Below are 22,650 nucleotides of genomic sequence, written 5' to 3'. Positions count from 1 at the left end.
GATATGACTAACATTTAAATCAATAGATTTTGAGTAAAGCAGATTACCTTACATGATGTGAGTGGGCCTTGTTTAATCAATTGAAGACCTTAGCAGAAAAGACAGATCTCCTAAGGAGGAAGAAATTCTGCCTCCAGACTGCCTTTGGACTTGAGACTAACATTAACTCTTCCCTGGGTCTTCACCCTGACAGCCTGCCCTGAAGATTTCAGACTTGCCAGCCCTCATTGTATGAGCCAGTTCCTTTAAACATGTACAGACATATGTATAGATGCACATACATGCATGAATACATACAATAAACACACACATCCTCTTAGTTCTCTTTTTCTGGAGAACCCTAACTAATACAACCACCTACTAATATACCAGGCACAGTGCTAGGCTCTGGGGATATAGAGAAAAGGTCTCTGTACAAAGAGATTTATACAATGTGGCAAAATATGACAAAGCACATTGACAAAGATAGGACAAGGTAGGAAAATAAAGCCACAAGAAAAGTACTCAGTAAAACAACTATCCTCCAATTAAAAATAAATTAAAAAAAAGAAAAGTACCCAGATGTATTTCCTGCTGCCCTTTACATCTACTAATAATGCTAGTGGCACCCAGCCTTTATCTGTAAATGGACAATGGACTTAATTCTGAAGGAGAAACGTTGCCACTAGGCAACAATAGGTTCTGCTTCTCTCTTTAGGCTACTGTTTAAATGTATTAATTCAATACACATTTATTGAATCTTGGCTCTCTACATGGTGTGTAATGGCAAAGGTGTGACGATCTAAGAAGCCTCAGGGTTGCCAGAGCTTCTCCCTAATCTTGTCCTAATCACTGGAATGCAGGTTAGGGATGGAGAAGTTGCCTCATGTCACTGTGCAGTGAAAACCAGGCACATGGAAGCTCTTGGACAACACACTTGTCTCTCTGGCGACTTGCTTTGAGCCAAATTAGTGCATCGATGGACTGGGACAGTAAACTGTCACCAGCCTCCCACCTCCTCATATTCAGGACTGCCTCTTCAATGTTCAGGCTCTGTCAGTGCCTAACTTGCATGTGCCACCCATCAAAAAGGCTTACCTGGTATTTTAGAGAAGATTTATGTCATTAAAGTTTGCTAAATTCCACTTATTCCCCAAATGCAAGCTCCTCTCTTACTTTCTGCACTGGAGTCATTTACAGGCTTAGGCGAGAAGAGACTAATAAATGCCCATAAAATACTTGGAGAGCCATGCCCAAGGCAGTAGATGAGTATTTTCAAGTTTGTCTTCTCCCCAGTATCTAAGCCAGTACCAGGCCTATAGAGCTTAATTGAGTATGTCTCCTTGGCTAAAGTGTGAGTTCTCCAAATGCAGAGTCTTTGTCCGATTCTGCTTTGTATCCATATAAGTTTGGACCTGACTTTGGCTCAGATCTTTCATTTTTTTGTGTGCTGCATCATCCAGCATGTGAGATCCTAGTACCCTGACCAGGAATTGAACCCAAGTCCCCTGCATTGGAAGGCAGATTCTTAACGACTGGACCACCAGGGGTGTCCCCTTTGATTGACTTTTGAATGTTAAACCAACCTATCATTCCTGAGATAAACTGTACTTGGTCATAATGTATCATCATTTAAATTTAATTATTTATTTATTTTTGGCTCTGCTGGGTCTTTGGTGCTGCATGGGCTTTTCTCTAGTTGCTGAAGTGAAGTGAAGTGAAGTGAAGTAGCTCAGTCGTGTCTGACTCTTTGCGACCCCATGGACTGTAGACCACCAGGCTCCTCCCTCCATGGGATTCTCCAGGCAAGAATACTGGAGTGGGTTGCCATTTCCTTCTCTAGGGGATCTTCCTGACCCAGGGATCGAACCTGGGTCTCCCATATTGCAGGCAGACACTTTAACCTCTGAGCCACCAGGGAAGCGGGGTGGGGGCTACTCTGTAGTTGCAGTGCACAGGCTTCTCATTGCAGTGGCTTCTCTTGTTGCCAAGCACAAGCTCTAGGTTGTGCAGGCTTCAGTAGCTGCAGCATGTGGGGTCAGTAGTTGTGGCTCCTGGGCTCTAGAGCACAGGCTCAATAGTTGTGGCACATGGGCTCAGCTGCTCTGGGGCATGTGGAATCTTGCTGGATCAGGGATCAAACTTGTGTCTCCTACATTGGCAGGCAGATTCTTTACCACTGAGCCCCATCATTTTTATATACTGTTGGGTTCAATTTCCTAAATTTTTGTTCAGAATTTTTGTGTCTATATTCCCAAAAGATATTAGCTTGTAATGGTAATACTTGACTCATAGAATGATTTAGGAGGTAATCCCTCATCTTCAATTTTCTGGCAGAGTTTTACAGGATTGGCATTATTTATTCCTTACATGTTTGGTGAAAATCACCAGGGAGGCTGTCTGGCCTAGGAATTTTCTTTGTGGGAAGGGTTTAACTACAAATTCTACTTTTAAAGTCAATATAGGACTATTCAAATGATCTATTTCTTCTTCAGTGAGTTTTGGTAGGTTATATATTGAAAAAGAATTACCAAAGATGTAGCTGAGGCTTTTCTGTAGATGGGCTTTCTGAAATGAGTTTTACATGTCATTTTGCCTGGAAACAAAAAGTAGATGAGTTTTGAAGTCACAAAAGAGAATCAGAGACAGAAATACTGTCACACTCCTTTGCTTGTGGCTTTTGGCTATGGCCAAAAAGTTTGAACTGCAGTTTAACTTTGCTTATGACATGTTTTGATTTTATTTTTTTTAGCATGTTGCTTTTTAAAGTCTGTTCCCACCAACCAAGTAGACTACTCGACTAGTTTCTATTTTCTGCATATGAAAAGGGATTAGGGCTGTTTTTCCTAATTTTAGAAATGCAGGCATACGTGACAAGTTGGTTTGTTTTACTCACCCTGCAAGCAAAATTAAAATCAACTTCTGAAAGGATTTACAGCTTAAAATTGCAGCCATAAAATTAGGTAAAAGTAACATGCCTTTCTTGGCAAATGAAGACAGCAATCCTAGTCTGCTATTTACTGTGTTCTGTACTTTGGGAAGGGGTTCCCTCTCATTTTTCTTTTAGTCATGCATGTATGTACATGTGTGCTCAGTCATGTCCAACTCTTTGCAACACCATGTACTGTAGCCTGCCAGGCTCCTCTGTCCATGGGATTTCCCAGGCAAGAATACTGCAGTGGGTGGCCATTTCCTCATCCAGGTGATCTTCCTGACTCACGGATCAAACCCATGTCTCCAGCATCTCATGCATTGGCAGGCAGATTCTTTAACACTTCATGAGGGATGGATTTGCTATGAACCATTATATTTCCCTGGTTTAGATCCTCTTCCCCATGTCCTCTTTCCTCATTTATGAACAAACAAAACATCTGTACTCTTATCTATATCAGTAGACCTTACAGACTATTGTATCATGAGCTAAATATATAACTAAAATTATCTTTATGGAAACAACTTGTATTTGTGGCCTATTCTATCTCCTTCTAGTAATTGCTACTTCTGGTGAATTCCATATGGACTTGCTATCCATCTCAACTGAGCATTGGTTAAATTCTCTCTTCCAAATACAAAAGAAAGAAATGGCAGTGTCCTTGATCCTTTGGACTCAATAATAGATGAGACAGTCTGTCAGGATATTTTCAGCAAGCTGAATACTCTGCCCTAGAATCGCAATCCTTCCAGTTCCTGTAGATCTAATTCTTAGAGAACTTACCGACTTTTCCATCTTAACTTCAGCTACCAACTAGAAATCCTAAGGGATTTTTGTCAACTTGGAATCATTTCCCTAAAGACATCATATTATAAATAAGACTTAAGGCTCTGGGCCAAGCCACTAAAGTTCATGACACTGTACGCCTAAAGTCTAATAGCAAGAATAGGCTCACAGAAAGTGAGACACACAGCCCCAACAAGCTTTGAGCAGCTGAGGATTCTTATACTCAGCCTGACCACTCAAAATAATCTTATGTATTTTTATTAGAAACTGTCACTGCGGTTTCTCTGAAGCAGTCAAAAGGAGAAGCTGTTAGAGTGGGCCATGAATACCATCATGAAACAGAAATAGTGCTATTGTTGGAAAAGTGAAAGTGTCAGTCACTCAGTTGTGTCTGACTCTTTGTGATCCCATGGACTGTGTGGCTTGCCAGGCTCATCTGTTCATGGAATTCGCCAGGCAAGAACTGGACTGGGTACCCATTCCCTTCTGTAAGGGATCTTCCCAACCCAGGGATTGAACCCAGGTCTCCCGCATTGCAGGCAGATTCTTTACTGTCTGAGCCACCAAGGAAGCCCCGTTGTTGGAAAAAAAGCAAGGTAAAATTTAAGAAAAGAAATGTGAATGAATGTATTGTATATGAATTATATCTCAATAAAATTGCCACAAAAAAGACAAAGAAAATATGTGACTAGGATTTCCACAGAAATGGGTAGGATATGAACAGCATTCCATAAATATGGAATTGCTGATAAATAGAGCTCTATTAGTAGAATATTGGAGGTGATAGGTTGGTCTACAATGTTGGTTGAGTCTGATTTAAAGAGGCTCTTAAATCTCATGCTTGAATTTTGAAGTTTGAAGCTAAGAGAGAGTCATTAAAGGTTTTCGAAAGAAAACAGGACATAATCACGTCTAAGTTTTAGAAAGATATCTCTTTACCTTTTTCAATAATACTTGTCACTTTTTCTTCATTCGATTATAGTTGTTCTTAGCCTTTAAATTCCTTGCATGTAATGAAAATTTTCTAAATATTTGTCTTTCTTCCATAGTGCTCAACACAGTGCCTTAACATATAGTGTGCGTGTGTGCTTAGCCGCTAAGTCATGTCCAACTCTTTTGCAACCCCATGGACTGTAGCCCACCAGGCAAGAATACTGGAGTGGGTTGCCATTTCCTACTCCATTACTACATAGCAGGTGTGCATTAAAGATTGTCCTCAAATCAGTGAAGTGGACTTGGTATAAGAAAGCCTTGTTCTTCTAGTCTTATTCCTTTCTGATTGTGATTCTTATTCCCTATCTTTAAATATGTCTTAGATTCATTCACTTCTCCCATCCAACCACCGTAACCCTTGTTCAGGCCACCATCTTTCCTCCAGCAGTCTCTTAATTGTCCTCCTACCTCACTATTACCCTCTTCTGTCCATTATCTATACTGCCACTAGAAATTTTTTTCTAAAATATCAATCTGATCACATTACTCTCCAATTAAAATTATTCAATGACTTCCCGTTACTCTGACAATTAAACCAAATCTCCTAACATGGCCCACAATACTCTGCACGAGCAAGTCTTTGCCTGCCCAGACAGCGAAATTTTCTGTCACTCTCCCCTTTCCTTTCCTGTTTCAGTCACTCTGGCTTCCTTCAGCTTCTCATATGTGTCATGTTCTCTCTCACGGCATGTACGGCGATCGTTTCCTCTGCCTAGAAGATTCTCTGCCTTACTCCTATCCCTTGACCTAGTTGATGGTTTCTATTTTTCAGACCTCAGTTTAACTGCACTTTCTTAAAGAAACTTTCTCTGATCCCATCAAGGAGGCCAAGTGTCCCTGTTCTACATTCTCATATCCTTCCATTGGTCTCCTTCATATCATATAACACAATTATAATCAAAAGATTATTATTTACTCTTCCAACATCTATCTCCTCTTCAAGAACATGGAGCAGCGGAGCAAACTTATTTTATTTAATAGAATACTCCCAGGACATAATCCAGTCTCTGGCACAGAGGAGGCAGTCAATCAATATTTGCTGAATGAAGAAGTAATGCTTATGTTTTAATGACTTAAACATTGTAAACTTTCAGAGAACCCTATTTTCCTCCATCACACTTTCAAAATGATTATTTTTCAAATATTTGTGTGTTTATCTATATCCCATATGAGCTCTATAATGGTAGGGATTATACTTACTTTTGAATAAAATTATATTTTACAGACAATAAAATGTGCTGATTGTAAATGTATACTTTCATAAGTTTTGACAAATGTGTACATTGTCTCTCCAAATAAGATACAGAATATGTCCATCATCTCAGGAAGTACCCATACCCCCACTCAACCTCACCCTAATACACCTGCAGAGGTAACCACTGATTTTTATCATCATGAAACCATTCTGATTTCTATCATCATATATTTGATTTGCCTATTCTTGAGCTTTGTATAAGTGGATTCATACTGAATATGGTCTTACCATCTAGCTTCTTTCACTTAACATAGTATCTGTGAGATTTATCCGTGCAGTTACATGCATCAATATTTTGTTCCTTTTTTATTCCTGAATAGTATTCCATTGTACAAATGCACCATAGTTTGTTTATCCACTCACCTACTGATGGAAATTTGGGCCCTTCCAACTTTGGGGTTATGAGGAATAAAACTGCTATGAATCTTCATGGAAAAGTCGTATTCAATTTTTTTATCATGCTATCCCCAGTACCTAGCACAGTACCTGGTACACAGCAGGCACACAATAAATATTTGTTGAGTAAATGAATTAATCTAATCCTTCCCATGTTAGTGATAAGTATACCTTTCCTTCCTGTTTTGGAAACCAAATTAGAAAGCAAATAAGTAAGAGAGACTCAGTTGCAAAAAAGAAATTTGAATACCCTCCTAATGTTTTTAAAGTAAGTTGCAAAGTTTGTACTTTAAATGTTATTACTGACAATTAGTGACTATAGGCACTCCACAACTGAACTTGTCACGTGAGTGTGTCATGATGCTACTTGTAGGATTTCCAAATAAAATACAAGATGCCAAGTTAAATTAAAATTTTATATAAACAACAAATATATTTTTAGTATAAGTATGTCCCAAATATTGCATGGAACATCTTTATGCTAATTTGGGACATACACAAAAATATGCTAACTGGGACACACTTAATGGTTTTTCTGAAATTCAAATTGAACTCTGCATCCTGTATTTTTGTTTCTTAAAACTTGCCACCCTAACTACATGTGAACTGTGTGACCTCTTGTGCTCAGTCTTAAAGCTTCCAGCCTTAAAGCTCAAAGATTCCTCACTTTCTCCCAGTATCTTTCTTACTTCTTTTTCTCACATCTCCTCAGAAATTTTGATCTAAGAGCATTATGGACAACATTTAGTTTGTCTATTTATGTGTCAAGCATTTGGTTGGTGAATGCTCTTTAAGGTCTAGGAGGACCGTACATCCCTTCAGGCCTTGGTTCATTCTGGCTGGCTAGGCCATTTCCAAGTGAAACCCAAAATGCCTGTTCCTCTCCCCATCCCCTGACCCCATCAGTGGCATGTGTGTATGTGTGTGAACACAGTTTCACAGATGGATGGAAATACTTTCCTGAACTACTCAGCCATGTCTGTTGTCAGCTTCATCCTTAAAGTGTGGCTGACAAGTCTCACCTGGTAGCGAGCCAGCTCCTGGAGATCTTTTCTTCTCTTCCCAGAGCCATTTATTCATAAACTCATAGAAATGCACATTAAACATGGGACAAGACTAAGCTGATTCATTGGAAAAGACCCTGATGCTGGGAAAGATTGAGGGCAGGAGAAGGGGATGACAGAGGATAAGATGAGATGGTTGGGTGGCATCACTGACTCAATGGACATGAGTTTGAGCAAACTCCGGGGGATGGTGAAGGACAGGGAAGCCTGGCATGCTGCAGTCCATGGGGTTACAAAGAGTCAGACACGACTGAGTAACTGAACAACAGTACCACAACTACGCTTGGTTTAGTGTGTGTGTGAGTGTGTGTTTGTGTGTGTGTTTAAATTTCAATGGACAGGTTTTGTTTTAGAATTGCTCAAAGTAAAGCTAGACTTTTTAAAAAATTATATTTCTTTTTAATGACTGATGGTTGTTTTACAATATTGGTTTGATTTCTGCCATACATCAATATGAATTAGCCATAGGTAAATGGCAATCCACTCCAGTACTGTTGCATGGAAAATCCCATGGACAGAGGAGCCTGGTAGGCTACAGTCCATGGGGTCGCAAAGAGTCGGACACGACTGAGCGGCTTCACTTTCACTTTCATACATATGTCCCTTTCCTCTTGAACCTCCCTCCCACCTTCCACCCTTTCCCACCCCTCTAGGTTGTTACAGAACTCCAGTTTGAGTTCCCTAAGTTACACAGTAGATTTCCATTAAGGCCAGACATTCTGAATTATTATCACCAAGTACAGAAACCTAGGATTAGGCAACTGGAGGCCAGGCTTAGTGGAAGAGCACAAAGAATTTGAGTCAAACACTGGGTTTGAATTTGTGCCACTCCCTAGCTGTACGACCTTGAGTAGGCAAACTAGTAAACCCCTATAAGCCTCAGTTTTCTCAGCTGTGAAATAATGGTGGTAATGGTGCCTACCATTCAGTGTGTAGCTGGGACAGTCGTGTGAGATACCAAATGTGAAGTACTTAGGCAGGCACACAGCAGATACCCCATCGGTGGTACCTGTTATTATTAATGTGGCCCCAGACTAGTTATGATCCAGCCTAAGAGGCTTCTCTTGGTTTCTGGACTCTGAGGCAACTGGCAGGGATTGAAGGTTATAAAAGGGCACCTCTGTATCTTGTATTATTTTCCTTTTTAAAAGTTTAGCTGTACACTGGAAAGAGAGGCCCTGCTTTGAATCTTCACTTTGTCACTTAACTATCAAGTGATAACCAAATCCGAGAGTCAGGTTTATTTTTTTTTTAATCTGGAAATTTTATATATAATTTTTCCTTGTTTCAAAAGTAGTTATGAGAATTATAAGAAGGTTGTTTATAGAAAGTGTACATGCAATGCAAGTTATTGTAAAGTAAATAAACTCATCTTGATTTAAAAAAAAGGAATAAAAAGTAATCTTACTAACACTCATCTTTCTTTTCCTGAATTGAATTCTCAATTTCAAGCTAATTCCTGGAATTGGTAACAGTGGGTTCAGTGGAAGAGAGTGAGGGCTGGTTTCTTATCCCAAATCTGATACCTAATTTCCTATGGTGAGGAAGTCCCTAACAGCTGAGCCGTCATTTTCTCATCTTTAAAATGCAAATTAGTCATCACATGTTCACCTATGATGTAGGCACCATACTAGATGTTATAGTTATAAATAATACCAGGTAACATATTGCTATACTGAGCATACTATAAGTGCCAAGCACTTTGCTAGGGGCACTATCTCTAACCTGCCAATACCCAGAAGTAAAACATTATTATCCATACTTTATAGTTGAGGAAATTGAAGCTTAGAAGGTTCTTTAACGCATTTGCTTTATGGTGAGCAAACCAACATCATCTCAGAGGAACTTACTATCTAGGGGCATAGGTGAAGATATAAAGAAAGCATTGTAGTACTGTGTGTGTGTGTGTGTTGTTACATCTACCCATACGTATAAAACACCTAGTTCAGATTTGTGGTAGAAAATCAAATGAAATTTGGAGTGACAAGTCTTTTGAGGAAATCTGACAGTAAAACAGAATAGTTTTATGTTGTATGAAAGCAGGATTGAGCAGCCATTTCAGCAACCATTTACTGAGCTAATTCAGGAAGTGGTTATTATATTCCTAGAGCTGTCTTTTCTGGTAGCAGGTAGAGAATTAACAGGCCCTAGCCTCTTTATAAAAAATTTGTACTGATGTATAGTTGGGCGTCCCTGATAGCTCAGTTGGTAAAGAATCCACCTGCAATGCAGAAGACCCTGGTTCAGTCCCTGAGTCGGGAAGATCCCCTGGAGAAGGGATAGGCTACCTACTCCAGTATTCTTGGGTTTCCCTGGTGGCTCAGCTGGTAAAGAATCTGCCTGCAATGCAGGAGACCTGGGTTCGATCCCTGGGTTGGGAAGATCCCCTGGAGAAGGGAAAGGCTACCCACTCCAGTATTCTGGCCTGGAGAATTCCATGGACTGTATGTATAGTCCATGGGGTTGCAGAGAGTCGGACACAAATGAGCGACTTTCACTTTCATTGTTGATTTACAATGCTACACTAAGTTCTGCTGTACAGCAAAGTGAATCAGTTATACATATACATATATCCACTCTTTTCAAGGTTCTTTTCCCATATAGGTCATTACAGAGTATTGAATAGAGTTCCCTGTGCTATACAGGTCCTTATTAATTATCCATTTTATATATTAGTAGTGTATAGTTGTCAATCCCAATCTCCCAATTCATCCCTCCCTGCCCTTACTCCCTCGTAATCATAGTTTGTTTTCTATATCTGTAACTCTGCTTCTGTTTTGTAGATAAGTTCATTTGTACTGTTTTTTAAGATTCCACATATAAGCAATATCTATATTTGTCTTTCTGCATCTGACTTACTTCATTATGACAATATTTAGCTTCATCCATGTTGCTGCAAATAGCATTATTGTGTTCTTTTTTAAGGCTGAGTAATATTCCATTGCATATATGTACCATATCTTCTGGCCCTAGCACCCTCCCCTTTTATTGGTCACACTGCACAGAATGTCGGATCTTAGTTCTCTGACCAGGGATTGAACCTGGGTCCCCTGCATTGGAAGCACAAAGTTTTAGCCAGGGAAGTCCCCCTAGACTCTTCACAGCACCACCTCTTCTTTATTCTGAGATCTGGTCACAATCCTAAAACCCATACATTTCTTCCCAAACCCATTAATGGATCAATCATCCATTAAATCTACTATCTGTATGTTTTTTAACTGCATCTTACCACCTGTGCTCATTTTCCTCCTTAGGAAGCCTCGATTCCATGGTCCATTATTTCAATGACTTCTTTCCATACACCTTTGAGTCCATTGCTCCTCTTTTCCTTTATTATACTCACCTAGCAGAACCCAACCCCTGATTACATCCAAGTCTTCTGCTAATCTGCATCTGTGCCCATCTGGCTTAACAAGGCTAAAGAAAACCTCACAGTATTGGTAACTGGTGTTCCTTGAAGTCCATGATCACTCCCTTAAGGGGGGGCCTTAGAACTGCATCACGATTCTCCCACATTTCCATAATTCTCCTTTCTTAAATTGCTCTGGTCCAGATCACCACCTTGCTGAAATTTCTCTGGTCCAGATCACATTACTAAATCCATTGGTATATTCTTATCTCATCCTTACTTGACTTATCAACAATTTGGTACATTGTATCATCCTTTTCTCCTTGAAATACTTTCTTTACTCGCCTGCTGGGACCTTTCCCTATATTTGTTCTCTACCTATCACACTGGCTCCTCCTTATCAGACTCTGTCTCTGGTACCTTCTCATTTTCTCTTAACATTGAAGCACCTCAGTGCTCAGTCTCCTCTCCCCTTTATCTGTGTTCATTCCCTAGGTGACCTCATCTAGTCTTGTAGCTTTATATCATACCAGTGGTGGCAGAGATGGTGCTCACCAAATAATTCCTGTTTTCTTCTATTTTCCATGCTATTAGGTTGTCCAATGTGTTTAGTTTTTGTTAAGGAAAATAGGGACATGGTCAGGGCAATTAAAAGCAAGATGGTGGAGTTGCTTGACAAAAGTAGCTTGGATGTCCAAGTCACCCTTGAAAGAAAGCCACTAAGGAGAGCTGCCTTTACCTCATTGGTAACATGAGCAAGAAGTGAACCTTAGTTGTGTTGAACTACTGAGATTTGGGGCTTGTTACCATAACATAGTCGGTTCTATACTAAGGTACCACATGCATATCTCCAAGCTAGCCATCATCCTTGAACTCCAGCCATCTACTTGATTTCTCATTAGATGTCTAATAGACATCTCGACACCAGAATTCCTGATGCCCCCCAAAAGCTTTTTCTCCATCTGAATAAATGATAATTTCATGTTTCTAGTTGCTTAGTTCAAAAACCTTAGAGTCATTTTTTAAACGTTTTATTTTGTGTTGGGGTGTAGCCAATGAACAGTGGTGTGATAGTTTCAGGTGAACAGTGAAGGGATTCAGCCATACATATACATGTATCCATTCCTTAGAGTCATTTTTGGCTCCTCTCTTTCAGGTATATCCCACATCCAATCCATCAGCCAGTCCTAGCTATTCTGCCTTAAAAACATACCCAGAATCCTTCTACTTCTGCCAGTTGTTACAACCACCCCTCTGATCCAAGCCACCATCATCTTGCTGTTGGACTACCACAACAGCTTCCTAGGTGGCCTTCCTGTGTCCATCCTTGCCCCACCACAGTTCACATGAAGCTAGAGTGTCACTCCTATGTTCAGAACCATTCAGTGTTTTTCCAAAGGCATAGGTTCTTAGAGTTGTCTATAAAAATCTTCCATTCTCTGGCCCCTGCTACAGCTCTGGCCTCATCATCTAACCCATTCACCTTACCCATTCCTTTCCAGTACTCTGGCCTCATTGCTGCCAACAGGGAAGCCCAAGAATTGGATTTCTAACAGATTTCCAGTGCTGCTGATGCTGGACCAGGAATTGTGCTTTAAGAAGCAAGGTCATCTGCTCCAAAGTCAGCTTTGGGCAAAGCCTTCCCTGACTTCCCTAAATAAAGTAACAACCTGATGCCAATACTTCCTATCCCTCTTACCCTGCTTTATTTTCCTCCTTAACATGTATCATCTGACAAACATGGATGTAATATTTATTTGTTTCCTCTCTGTGTTCCCCTCTGGATGATAAACCACCGGGAGAACAAGGATTTGGTTTCCCTTGTGGCTGTACGATGCAGCCTCTTTCTCCCGTGTCTAGCACAGTGTCTAGCATATGAAAGAAGTGAAAGTAAAGTGTTAGCTGCTTTAGTCGTGTCTGACTCTTTTGTGACCTCATGGACTGTGGCCCACCAGGCTCATCAGTTCATGGAATTCTCCAGGCAAGTATACTGGAGTGGGTTGCCAGGTCCAGGTGCTAAAGAAATACTTGTGGAGTGAATTGGTCAAAAGATAATGTTGCACAGCCAACCTTCTGTGAACTAAGCTTCTGGAGGAATTGCTCACAAGGATAACTCACATTTGCCAACCATTCAGTCACTCCAATTAGGCTGCTCTTAGATTCCATCTTGCTTCCTGTGTTACCTTTTGCGTGGTGATCATCCCTGCCACCACTCATGCCAGAAGACACTGGTGATGCCTAGAAAAGCACATTGGCTTGTGGAGGGAACACTGTGATGTCATTCTTTAGTTCAGGAACCCAAAGAGAGAGGGAGGAGCCCAAGTGGACCTGGTCTAACACTTGTAACTCAGTTGTTCTGAGAGTGATCATTTCACAGCCCTTCCTGAGTATCTGCTGGGCAAGGGCTATAGAGAATAAAACAGAGTACTGTGCCCAGTTTGATTGGCAGAACCAAGAAGATTGAGGCAAATATGGCAATTCACCCTTAACAAAGAGGAAGGAGTAAGAACTTCTGCCTGAAATCGCCAAGAAGGTAGAATTTGAGGGTGCATTCACCAATAAGATGGTGTTTAAGCTAGGCTTTAAGAATGAGTAGAAGTTCGGCCGGTCATAAGTGGGAAAAGGGATAGGGAAGTCATTTTAGACAATTGAACCAGCATCAGCAAAGGGATAGAAGTGTGAAGTAGTAATAACATTAACAATATTTACACAGACATCATCAAATCCAAATAGATGTTCTAACCAAGCAGAGTAGACATCCATCATAGACAATCTGCTGTGGCCATATCGTTGCATACCCCTTAACTGTCAGCTCTAGAGAGAAACAAAAGTGTTACAGAAATTCTGAGTAAAACCATAATGTAAAAAGACACAGGTATCTCAGTGTTTCACTGCAGCACTATTTACAATAGCTAGGACATTGAAGCTACCTAAATGTCCATTGACAGGATAAAGAAGATATGGTACATATGTATGATAGAATATTGCACAACCATAAAAGGAATGAATTTGGGTCATTTGTACAGTTATGAATGGACCTAGAGTGTGTCATACAAAGTGAAGTAAGTGAGAAAGTGGCTTCCCAGGTGGCTCTGTGGTAAAGAACCAACTTGCCAAGCAGGGGATATGGGTTTGATCCCTGGGTCGGGAAGATCCCCTGGAGAAGGAAATGGCAACCCACTCCAATATTCTTGCCTGGGAAATCCCAGGGACAGAGGAGCCTGGTGAACTACAGTGCATGGAATCACAAAAGAGTCAGATACAACTTAGTGACTAAACAACAACAGCAAAATAGGTTGACCTTTCCCTTATAAAGCCTTACTGTTTGGTTGAGGAAACAAGATTCTCAGCCTAAGGAACATTGTAAGGATACTTGCCCAATGAGTGGGATATATTTTCCCTGAACTAGAGTAATCATGAAAGAAATGGAACTTGAAATTGGTCTTGAGAAGTATTGAATAGAGGGAAAAATATGGAATTAGGATCAGAAGTGCTACGGTCTACTCTCTACCAGTGTGACCTGGGCCGAAGTACTTTCCTCCAGTGTTCTCATCTGTACAATGGGTGATTTGGATTAAACTGCTGCTGCTGCTGCTAAGTCGCTTCAGTCGTGTCCAACTCTGTGCGACCCCATAGATAGCAGCCCACCAGGCTCCCCCATCCCTGGGATTCTCCAGGCAAGAACACTGGAGTGGGTCGCCATTTCCTTCTCCAATGCATGAAAGTGAAAGGTGAAAGGGAAGTCACTCAGTCGTGTCCGACTCTTAGCGACCCCATGGACTGCAGCCTACCAGGCTCCTCCATCCATGGGATTTTCCAGGCAAGAGTACTGGAGTGGGATAACATTGCCTTCTCCGTGGATTAAACAAATAGTTCTTAATTGAAATATTCTACTCCCAGGAGGTATTTTGAGAGCAATTTTGGTCAAAATGATTGGGAAAAGCTCTTAGGTAGGCACCAAGTATGACAGATGTTCCATACACTACAAAGAATTGTCCTTCATCCTATGCTACATTTGGGATACCCCTGGATATTCATGGAGGTGAAAACTCTGAACATAATCACACTTTACTTACTGAAATGGATGTATATCTTTTTATTATTACTAATGAAAACTACCCAGTAATCAAAGAATGAATTTTTTTTCTCCAGAACTTTCCCATGAGTTATTCACCATTTCAGACAATCACTACACTAATAGCAACTCCAATTGTAGTACTTGAATCAGCAATACCACATTCCAGAATCATTCTGCTTCAGCAGACGGTAACATTCCTGATGATTCTGCATCTAGCTGTGGGCCTCTGATGACTTCATTACATCTTCTAATAAAGCCATGTATGAGCATTTACATATGAAAATACATATTGTTTCGTTGTAAATGACTTTTTTTGTTGAAATGCAATTGCTTTACCATGTTGTGTTACTTTCTGCTCAACAAAGTGAATCAGCTATATGTATATCCCCTCCGTCTTGAGCCTTATAGATGACTTTTGTTTTTTCTTTGCAATATAATTATGCTTATATTGCATATATATGCAATATATATGCAATATAATAGGTGCTTTCCAAATTATTGCTTCAGATCAGATCAGATCAGTCACTCAGTCATGTCCGACTCTTTGCAACCCCATGAATCTCAGCACGCCAGGCCTCCCTGTCCATCACCAACTCCCAGAGTTCACTCAGACTCACATCCATCGAGTCAGTGATGCCATCCAGCCATCTCATCCTCTGTCGTCCCCTTCTCCTCCTGCCCCCAATCCCTCCCAGCATCAGAGTCTTTTCCAATGAGTCAACTCTTCACATGAGGTGGCCAAAGTACTGGAGTTTCAGCTTTAGCATCATTCCTTCCAAAGAAATCCCAGGGCTGATCTCCTTCAGAATGGACTGGTTGGATCTCCTTGCAGTCCAAGGGACTCTCAAGAGTCTTCTCCAACACCACAGTTCAAAAGCATCAATTCTTCGGCACTCAGCCTTCTTCACAGTCCAACTCTCACATCCACACATGACCACAGGAAAAACCATAGCCTTGACTAGACGAACCTTTGTTGGCAAAGTAATGTCTCTGCTTCTGATTATGCTCTCTAGATTGGTCATAACTTTCCTTCCAAGGAGTAAGCGTGTTTTAATTTCATGGCTGCAGTCACCATCAGTAGTGATTTTGGAGCCCAGAAAGTCTGACACTGTTTCCACTGTTTCCCCATCTATTTCCTATGAAGTGGTGGGACCGGATGCCATGATCTTTGTTTTCTGAATGTTGAGCTTTAAGCCAAATTTTCACTCTCCACTTTCACTTTCATCAAGAGGCTTTTTAGTTCCTCTTCACTTTCTGCCATAAGGGTGGTGTCATCTGCATTTCTGAGGTTATTGATATTTCTCCCGGCAATCTTGATTCCAGCTTGTGCTTCTTCCAGCCCAGCGTTTCTTATGATGTACTCTGCATATAAGTGAAATACACACGGTGACAATATACAGCCTTGACAAACTCCTTTTCCTATTTGGAACCAGTCTGTTGTTCCATGTCCAGTTCCAACTGTTGCTTCCTGACCTGCATACAAATTTCTCAAGAGGCAGATCAGGTGGTCTGGTATTCCCATCTCTTTCAGAATTTTCCACAGTTGATTGTGATCCACACAGTCAAAGGCTTTGGCATAGTCAATAAAGCAGAAATAGATGTTTTTCTGGAACTCTCTTGCTTTTTCCATGATCCAGCGGATGTTGGCAATTTGATCTCTGGTTCCTCTGCCTTTTCTAAAACCAGCTTGAACATCAGGAAGTTCACGGTTCACATATTGCTGAAGCCTGGCTTGGAGAATTTTGAGCATTACTTTACTAGTGTGTGAGATGAGTGCAATTGTGCAGTAATTTGAGCATTCTTTGGCATTGCCTTTCTTTGGGATAGGACTGAAAACTGACCTTTTCCAGTCCTGTGGCCACTGCTGAGTTTTCCAAATTTGCTGGCATATTGAGTGCAGCACTTTCACAGCATCATCTTTCGGGATTTGGAATAGCTCAACTGGAATTCCATCACCTCCACTAGCTTTGTTCGTAGTGATGCTTTCTAAGGCCCACTTGACTTCACATTCCAGGATGTCTGGCTCTAGGTGAGTGATCACACCATCGTGATTATCTGGGTCGTGAAGATCTTTTTTGTACAGTTCTTCTGTGTATTCTTGCCACCTCTTCTTAATATCTTCTGGTTCTGTTAGGTCCATACCATTTCTGTCCTTTATCGAGCTCATCTTTGCATGAAATGTTCCTTTGGTATCTCTGATTTTCTTGAAGAGATCTCTAGTCTTTCCCATTCTGTTGTTTTCCTCTATTTCTCTGCATTGATCACTGAAGAAGGCTTTCTTATCTCTTCTTGCTATTCTTTGGAACTCTGCATTCAGATGTTTATATCTTTCCTTTTCTCCTTTGCTTTTCACTTCTCTTCTTTTCACAGCTATTTGTAAGGCCTCCCCAGACAGCCATTTTGCTTTTTGCATTTCTTTTCTATGGGAATGGTCTTGATCCCTGTCTCCTGTACAATGTCACGAACCTCATTCCATAGCTCATCAGGCACTCTATCTATCAGATCTAGGCCCTTAAATCTATTTCTCACTTCCACTGTATAATCATAAGGGATTTGATTTAGGTCATACCTGAATGGTCTAGTGGTTTTCCCTACTTTCTTCAATTTAAGTCTGAATTTGGCAATAAGGAGTTCATGATCTGAGCCACAGTCAGCTCCTGGTCTTGTTTTTGCTGACTGTATAGAGCTTCTCCATCTTTGGCTGCAAAGAGTATAATCAATCTGATTTCGGTGTTGACCATCTGGTGATGTCCATGAATACAGTCTTCTCTTGTGTTGTTGGAAGAGGGTGTTTGTTATGACCAGTGCATTTTCTTGGCAAAAGTCTATTAGTCTTTGCCCTGCTTCATTCCGTATTCCAAGCAAATTTGCCTGTCACTCCAGGTGTTTCTTGACTTCCTACTTTTACATTCCAGTCCCCTATAATGAAAAGGACATCTTTTTTGGGTGTTAGTTCTAGAAGGTCTTGTAGGTCTTCATAGAACTGTACAACTTCAGCTTCTTCAGTGTGACTGGTCGGGGCATAGACTTGGATTACCCTGATGTTGAATGGTTTGCCTTGGAAGTGAACAGAGATCATTCTGTCGTTTTTGAGATTGCATCCAAGTACTGCATTTTGGACTCCTTTTTTGACCATGATGGCCACTCCATTTCTTCTGAGGGATTCCTGCCCGCAGTAGTAGATATAATGGTCATCTGAGTTAAATTCACCCATTCCAGTCCATTTCAGTTCACTGATTCCTAGAATGTCGACATTCACTCTTGCCATCTCTTGTTTGACCACTTCCAATTTGCCTTGATTCATGGACCTGACATTCCAGGTTCCTATGCACTATTGCTCTTTACAGCATCGGCCCTTGCTTCTATCACCAGTCACATCCACAGCTGGGTATTGTTTTTGCTTTGGCTCCGTCCCTTCATTCTTTCTGGAGTTATTTCTCCACTGATCTCCAGTAGCATATTGGGCACCTACTGACCTGGGGAGTTTCTCTTTCAGTATCCTATCATTTTGCCTTTTCATACTGTTAATGGGGTTCTGAAGGCAAGAATACTGAAGTGGTTTGTCATTCCCTTCTCCAGTGGACCACATTCTGTCAAATCTCTCCACCATGACCTGCCCGTCTTGGGTTGCCCCACGGGCATGGCTTAGTTTCATTGAGTTAGGCAAGGCTGTGGTCCTACTGTGATTAGATTGACTAGTTTTCTGTGAGTATGGTTTCAGTGTGTTTGCCATCTGATGCCCTCTTGCAACACCTACCGTCTTATTTGGGTTTCTCTTATCTTGGGCATGGGGTATCTCTTCACGGCTGCTCCAGCAAAGCGCAGCCATTGCTTCTTACCTTGGATGAGGGGTATCTCCTCACTGCCGGCCTTCCTGACCTTCAGTGTGGGATAGCTCCTCTAGGCCCTCCTGCGCCCGCACAGCCACGGCTCCTTGGATGTGGGGTTGGTCCTCCCGGCCACCGCCCCTGGCCTTGGTCCTGCGGTTGCTCCTCCCCACCGCCGCCCTTGGCCTCAGGCTTAGGGGCGTGGGGTAGCTCCTCCCGGCTGCCGCCCCTGGCCTTGGGCATGGGGGCGTGGGGTAGGTCCTCCCAGCCATCGCCCCTGGCCTCTGGCTTAGGGGTGTGGGGTAGCTCCTCCCGGCCGCCGCCCCTGACCTCAGACGCAGGGTAACTCCTCTCATCACCACCCCCGACCTCAGACGCTGGTTATTTCCTCCCGGCTGCCGCCCCTGACCTCAGATGCAGGGTAACTCCTCTCATCACCACCCCCGACCTCGGACACTGGTTATTTACTCTCGGCCGCGCCCCCGACCTCAGATGCGGGGTAGCTCCTCTCGGCCGTTCCTGCACCGTCGCAGTCTGGTACTCTCCACTGCTGCGCCCGACCTCGGACGTGGGGCTGCTCCTCTCAGCCACGCCATGGCGTGCTGTCGCAGCCGCCTGCGCCATGCTTACATCTTCATTATAACTTATTCCTATGATTTTCTTTCCATGAATCAAGAAAGAATGATAAATACTTATAATAAAATATGGTGTGCTGCTAATGCAGAACAGTATGGAGATTCCTTAAGAAAGTAGGACTAAAACTACCATATGACGCAGCAGTCCCACTACTGGGCATATACCCTGAAGAAATCATAATTGAAAAAACACATGTACCTCTGTGTTCATTGCAGCACTATTTACAATAGTGAGGACTTGGAAGTAACCTAGATGTGCATCAACGGATGAATAGATAAGGAAGTTGTGGTCCATATGTGCAATAGGATATTACTTAGCTACAAAAAGTAACACATTTGAGTCAGTTCTAATGAGGTGGATGAACCTAGAGCCTATTATACAAAGTGAAGTAAGTCAGAAAGAGAAAGACAAATGTCATATATTAATGCATGTATACAGAATCTAGAAAGATAGTACTGATAACCCTACTTGCAGGGCAGCACAGGAGACACGGGCATAAAGAACAGACTTTTGGACTATGTGGGAGAAGGAGAGGGTGTGATAATTTGAGAGAATAGCATTGAAACACATACAGTACCATATGGAAAACAGATAGCCAGTGGGAATTTGCTGTATGACACAGGGAACCCAAAGCTAGAGCTCTGTAACAGCCTAGAGGGGTGGGATGGGGAGGCAGGTGGTTTCAAGAGGGAGGGGACCTATGTATACCTATGGCCAATTCATGTTGGTGGATGGCAGAAACCATCACAGTGTTGTAAAGTAATTGTCCTCTAGTTAAAAATTTAATAATAAATAAATAAATAATGATGTGCTGGTCTGATAGAGTTAAGACCCAGTGTCTTCAGGGATCTCTCAGGGCCTTTCCGGTTCTAATTTTCTGTGGCTATAAGAAGTGGTTGGATTTTAAGAGAGGGAGAGAGCATTCCACAATGGGAATGACACCAGTGATGTAGCCTGGTTTAGCAGGGGTTAGCATGTCCACAGACAAGCCAGGATAGGGCAGAGACTTCCTCTGTGCTTGATCTTGCCATGTTCCCTGGAAGCCACTCCTTTTATTCCCTCCACCCCTCAATGTAACTGAAGACTCCTGCGGGAACTGCCAGGGCCAGCATTACAGGAAATTGCCTTGTGGCCAGTGGGGCTTCTCTGGTTACTTTCCTCAGTGACAGAAGACAGTGACGGCTTCCTGTCTGTTAGCTGGGTGTTTTTGCCTCCTTGTTCTGCCAAGTTCCTAAGAAACCTTAGCTTCTGCTCCTTACATTTTTGTTCAGCTCCTGTTATTGGGATTTCCCCCCACTGTCTTGTCCAGCTCCCTTGCCTCCAGCCTCCTTGCTCCATACTAGAGATCTGAAAACTTTGGGTCCATAGTAGACAAATGTTATGGGACATATAAAGGGCAATGCTTGAAATTAGGCCATAGCTACAAACAGATAGCACTTCAACTTTGGCAATGCCTGTTGAGTCCACTCCCTTGAAAGTGATGAATGTATTATCTGGTTACATACTGGTTTTATTTTCTTCTTACTAATTATGTGTGTTCATTGAAGACTACTTGGAAAATACAGAACTATATGGAAAAGCCAATAGAAATGATCCATTATCCCAGGAAATATAGTACTCAACATTAGACAAAGGGAGCACAGCATCAGTGAGGATTCAGTTCAATGTTGCTGTCTCCCTATTCTCTATTCCATCCCAGCCTGCAGCTTCTGCCTCCCACGGCACCTCTTGATCTCACCCTTATGAAAACTTGCCTGTCCTGTATACCATAAAGTGGAGGGCAAACTGGAAAGTGTACAATAGCACTTACCATGTCAAAGGCATAGGAGAGAGATAAAATATCTCATATCAGGAAGGTGTTTGGAATCTAAAATAGCAATATTTTGTCATAGCTCTGCCATCACTACCTTATTACCGAGGTGTTGTGGTGATAAAGGGTTGCGGGAATGTCTAAAGAGATAAGAGACCATCTGAGAAATTCACAGTGCTCCCTGGGAAGCAGGAAAGGGCTCACAGTACAAAGAGGCAAGAATGATTAAGTGTGAGGCTGGCTCATAAATATGCCTTTCTCTTTTGAAAAAAAAAAAAAAAACAGCCAACATTAAACAAAAAAAAAAGTTGGATGATACTAAATCCATCCCAGAGATAAAGTTCTTATTTCAGATAATAGTTAGAATTTATGTTTTGCTTTTTCCCCAAGGTGGATAGGGTCAGAATGGCAGTTTCCTGATTTGGGGGTCTTTGCACTGAGACAGAAGACTTAGAAAACACTAAGACATAAGGATTAAGATCAAGGCATTGAAGTCAGCCAGACCTGTGTTCAAATTCCAGCTCCATGAGGTCATCAAACATTTGTCACATTGGGAATGCAATGTTGGACAGCACAGATAAGGTCCCTACTTACACGGAGCTTACATTCTAATGGGGAGAGACAGAATGTTTAATGTTGAAAGGTAGCATTGTGGTATGATTGGAAGGAACTAGGGGCCGCTTGGGGTTGAGTGGCAAGGAAAGGACTCTCTGAGAACAGACAGTTGAACTGAGACTTGGGTGATAAAAAGTGGCCAGCTATCAAAAACATCTCCGGGAAGAGCATTCCAGGCAGAAGTGACAACTGGGGCAAAGTCCCTGAGGCAGAACAGGTGAATGGATTGAATACCACTGTGACTGAAGCAGAGTGAGCCAGGGAGAGAGCAGAGGAGAAGAAAACAGAGAGGGTCAGCACCTGGCAGGTCATGTAGTGGGCAGGGGCTTGTAGAAATTCAGCTAGTAATCATTATCATCATAAAGCAAAGAAGGAAAAGGAAAGTTGGCGAGTTTGAGGGGATACTGTACAATATCACCTCAGGAACTTGGATCTGACTAACTGGGCCCCGGGGCATCACTGTAAGGTTTGAATGCTGTGCTGAAAGTGGGGCCTGAAGAAAACAATTCTGAAGGCAGAGTGCAAGGTGGGCACTTTCTTCTACCATTACATTGCTGGCACTTGAATTTCTCTCAAGTTCTCTGCTACAGCCACTGCTTTCTCAGTGAGTGCAAGGATATATGTCCAGTGGGACACAGGGTATGTCTAGAGTCTATTTCCAGCCCCATATAGAGAAATGCTCTTGTATTTTATGACTGGAATGTCTACCGATGAGCGAGTATTTAAGCCACAGTTCCCCAACCAGCTATCAAACTGGCTCTTTAATGAGGTATGTTGAGGTTTGGTTGCTAAGTCATGTCTGACTCTTTGCAACCCCATGGACTATAGTCCGCCAGGCTCCTCCATCCATGGAATTTTCCAGGCAAGAATACCGGAGTGGGTGGATAACCATCTCCTTCTCCAGGGGATCTTCCCGACCCAGGAATTGAA

The 22,650-nt window shown here is 42.0% G+C and overlaps 1 protein-coding gene across 3 annotated transcripts in view; it reads left to right on the top strand.

Annotated features, from left to right (window-relative positions):
- The window catches only part of COL4A6 (collagen type IV alpha 6 chain), a 338,008-nt gene that overhangs the window by 127,110 nt on the left and 188,248 nt on the right, over positions 1–22,650 (top strand). The gene's annotated exons all lie outside the window — the stretch shown is intronic.

Source organism: Bos taurus, chromosome X (genome assembly GCF_002263795.3).
Source record: "Bos taurus isolate L1 Dominette 01449 registration number 42190680 breed Hereford chromosome X, ARS-UCD2.0, whole genome shotgun sequence".
NCBI lineage: Eukaryota > Metazoa > Chordata > Mammalia > Artiodactyla > Bovidae > Bos > Bos taurus.
Note: the sequence above shows the minus strand (reverse complement) of the source record. Positions and strands in the feature narration are given on the sequence as shown.